The sequence below is a fragment of the Pundamilia nyererei genome, unplaced genomic scaffold (assembly GCF_000239375.1).
Source record: "Pundamilia nyererei isolate P.nyererei 1_Seehausen unplaced genomic scaffold, PunNye1.0 scaffold00081, whole genome shotgun sequence".
Taxonomy (NCBI): domain Eukaryota; kingdom Metazoa; phylum Chordata; class Actinopteri; order Cichliformes; family Cichlidae; genus Pundamilia; species Pundamilia nyererei.
In genome coordinates this window covers 1472184-1476459 of record NW_005187482.1, presented here as the reverse complement: position 1 = coordinate 1476459, position 4276 = coordinate 1472184, and the positions used below count along the sequence as shown (strand labels likewise).

Genomic DNA, 4276 nt, shown 5'->3' with positions numbered 1-4276 from the left:
GTTGCCATTTTTTGCTAACATGACACATTTCAAATGTCACCAGGAGTCCAGTGTTTGGCAGATGGATAAAGACAGAATCACACTATGATTCATTTGTTCATTACATCAGGAGTTACATTTCAAAGCACCTGTCACTTTGTGTCCTCCAAATCTTTTTCATTTATATACGTGAAATGCTTGCTGGATTGAACAGAAATCAAAAGAGAAATCTTAAAACTGGAATATATTTGATCATTTATTTAAAGTCAGTGATTCAGCACAGCATTACAATAATTTTCTGTCTCACAAGAAACACTCGAGCGACCTGACATTTTACAGTTTTTACAGTCTGCTGTCACACAGGCTTGTTTTAAACTTAAAAGGCAACTTTATGATGATTAAAAAAAAAACAAGAAAGAAACTCATAATACAAGAACAAATTATCAGAGTTCTACTTGTTAGTCACAGAACATCGACATAGCTCTAATCATCGTTCTTTAAATGCATTTAATGGGTTGAGAAAATGCCACTGTCTTTGTTTTTTAATGTCTGAACTGTCAGACACATTCAGCCCCTAGTGGGCTGGTGGCTCGTTGTCATGAAGTAGTCCCAGTTCTCCACCCTGTGGTCACATGGCAGCAGTGCATGTGATGTATTCACGTCCATTTGTCATCACTCATTTATGATAATGACCTCAGGTTAAGGTGAAAGACCACCTCCCAGCTTCAGAGAGGAAAGTTGAGATGAGTTGAATGAAGCACCAAAGCTGAGTCCAACCATTTCTGATCTCTTCCGGGCGTTGCTGCCGACATCATCACAGGGTGAAGGCAGTGATGAGGCCATCTTTAGTTGCCGTTCGGTCTCGATCTTCGTTCCTGTATTTTTTTCCCCAGGTTCATAGTCAGGGTGGTGACGGCATAAGTGGCCATGATCATCATGGTGCTCCCCACGAACTGCGATGAGGCTCCCCGTTTGGTCACAAACCTCCACCCACGCCTCTGCAGATGAGCATCTGCTGCCTCCATGGTCTGAGAGATGGGCTCCATACTGCAGCTGCTGTTCAGACACAACGAAAAGCTCCTTTAACTCCCAGAAAACAGAAGAATTCAAATCTTGGTGCTTCTGTTTCTCGGATTGGTGGACTGTCTTTCTTGCGGCAGCTCAGCACACCTGCTTACCTTCTCTCGAACATGCTTCTTTATGTACTCTACCTTGTTTGCACACGTCAAATCCTCAGAGCGAGCTCGGTGCCAGGGTACGTCAACAGCACCTGTTGAGACAGAATTAACAAGGTCTGATGCCTGCAGAGCAAGCTGTCCAGACAGGGCTCAATAACAGAACACTGAAGTCAATCAGTCTGACCTTCTCTGTATTTCTGGACCAAGGACAACACAGAGCAGGGAATACAAGCTTTTATGAGCAAGATCCAGATTTGTCCAAATGTGGTGTATTCATTAAGAAGCCATCAGTAAACAACCATCTACTCTGCACCAAATTAATCCACAAAAAGTCAATTGTGGTCTTTTAACACTTTAATGGTCATAATTTGTTGCTCTCTTGCACTCCACTTACACCCAGAACCCTGAATGATTTGTGGTTTTCTTCTTTCCGTATCGTAATCTAATTACTTTGCATAATATAATGATCAATCCCATAAACCTGATAATGGAATACGCTGGTGATGATGCAGTATAAAGGACTTTTTTTTATGCACATTACGTAACAAGTTGTTACATTTTCTCCACGCTGATACATCACGAGTATAATGGCAACATTTTTTAAATACAAATTTAAACTCTCATCTACTGTACATGGTGTGATCTGTACCATCAGTTCCAGCCCATCAAACACATTATAGTCTCCATAATCCATAATCCACACTCAGAAAGTATTGATTGCATTCAAATTTTAAGTGTTTCATGTATTCTGGAAAACACTACTGAAAAAAAATGAAAGGGACACTTTTTAATCAGAGCACAGCATCAAGTCAGTTAAACGTGTGTGATGTTGATATTAACTGGTCAGTTTAAGTAGCAGAGGAGTTTCTTAATCAGGTTTAGCAGATTTGGTGTTAGTGGAAAAAACAACAGGTGCACTAGAGGGGCAATAATGAGACTCTGCTGTTTGTGTAGGGACGAACGGATGCACTGCCGGAGCTACAAAACGACCTCCAGCAGGACACTAGTGTAAATGTCTCTAAATAATCAGAAACAGGCTTAATAATGGTGGCCCGACATCCTCTATTTGGCGTTCATCATAGAATACCAAAATTGGCAGATCCACCATTGCAACCCTGTGTTTGTGAACTGCCTGTGACGTCGTTCAGCGTGACAGGTTTGGCGGTAGGTCAGTGATGGCCTGACCCACCATGGAGGGCATCTTGAATTCAGCCCTCTGTAGGTTAATCATTTTCATTTCCATCAAGCAGCATGGCATCCTTTCATTCCTAACACTTTACCCAGTCTGTGAAAATATCCAGCATAAACTTTTTTCCCCATTGAAACCTGAACCTGTCACCAAGATGACATGAATAGTTTGTTACACACTGAAATGGCTGAGTGTGAGATCCCAGCTGGTTCTATAAGTTATGTTCTGTTGTTTTTCCTCTCGTTGCACATTTTTCATCAGTTTTCATGTGTCTCACTTTGTCACTTACCCTTGTCTTTTATCTCAGGTCCACCTCCTCGCTGCTCTCCTGTGTGATTACCTTCCCCATCCTAATGTGTTTCACCTGTGTCTAATTGTCTCCCCTGTGTATTTAAACTGCGTTTTACCTCGGTTGTGCGCCACATCTATCACATTCACAGTGGCTCAGCATTCTTCTTGTGACAGTCTGTGCGTGTTTTTGACCCAGTTCAGTCCCCTGGTTTTTGCTCTGCCTGCTCCTTTGTTTGTTCTGCATGCTCGGTTGGATTGATTACTCCTGTGCTGAACTACAGTTAAGACTTTGAACTTTTACCTCCCCTCTGACACTCTGAAGCTCATCGCTCAATACATGGAGGTTCTTGTTTTGTAGGTGTCACTGAATTCTCTGTCCAGCCCATTCATGTGTTAAAGTAAGAGGCAGCGTTTTTCATTCCTTGTTTTTCTTTTCTATTAAGGTTAGGGTTCAGAAAACATTTAATTTGAATAATCCAAAAATCTATTTTTTGTATGTAAATGTCATCACTAATGAGGATAATATGGTAATAGTGATTCTAGTACCACACATCTAAGCACAGCAGTTATGAACTCTGTCCATTACTTGGAGATATATAGGTAAAGACTAAATAGTCAGTAAATACAGTGTAATAACTGATAAGTGATTATGAGGATAAACGCTACATCTGATATTATTAGAGGGACTGAAGCTCATGCTAAATTTACTCACACGGCTCTTTTAGAAAATATTTTAAAAAATCACTCTTGGGATTTGTTTTATAATATTAAAATGTCATATTTCACAGATATAATATACATTTTTTTAAAAGTGAGGCTTGAAAACAAGACTTTGCTGTAGACAGTCTTGCACTATATTAACAGCGTTTTTACTTACTGATGCAAACTTTATGCCAGCTGATTCTTCACATTGTTGTCTTCATCATCACCCTCACCATAACCAGCCTATTGCTTTCTGATGGGACACTGCTGTTGATCTAATCCTATTCACTCTCCTAATAATGAAATCACCAGAAAAGTGAGGTCATACATAGAGGGCAGGGGTGTTAAACTCATCCTTTTACATCCTGGATGAATTTGATCTTCAAAGGGCCGAATCAGTGAAATTTCACTTTCTGTGAAGAAGTTTACTTACACATTTAATTACTTACACATCTAATCCTTTAATAAGTTCAATAGTAGATACGTTAATACTTTGATGTAGTATGAATGGCTGTGAGGGAAGTCTTCATCCGTAGGAAAGGTTGTAAAACAAAAATGAATTCTTCCATCCTTCGTGTGTTCCAAAGCCGTCCAGGTGGACAAATCAGTCTTTCCAGGACCGATTCTGGTCCCCATGCCTTATGTTGGACATCCCCGACATAGATTCTTCCTCTATCTAGAGTTATGAGCAGATATGTTGATGAAGCAGCATATTTGAAGGGTCAAACTTTTGACCCAAACTAAAGGGTTTGAATGCCTCCATGTGCACAGCTTTGGGAAAATCTATCACAGACATCAGGTCAGATTCATGTCTGTATTACAAGCGCAGGCTCTACAGCTGTAGATGGATGGCTATAGAATCTCCTGACAAACAGCACTGTTTATCCCATTATTCTACTTCTGAAATGACACCTCAGTGCAAGCAGATCAATAGACA

The 4276-nt window shown here is 40.3% G+C and overlaps 1 long non-coding RNA gene across 1 annotated transcript; it reads right to left on the bottom strand.

Annotated features, from left to right (window-relative positions):
• Positions 1 to 222: 222 nt before the first annotated feature.
• On the bottom strand, positions 223 to 2694 carry LOC102200297 (uncharacterized). The gene is made up of 2 exons (XR_311862.1): positions 2636 to 2694; positions 223 to 1249 (listed from the first exon to the last, which is right to left on the bottom strand). It is a non-coding gene; the product is annotated as an uncharacterized LOC102200297 (long non-coding RNA).
• Positions 2695 to 4276: the final 1582 nt, after the last annotated feature.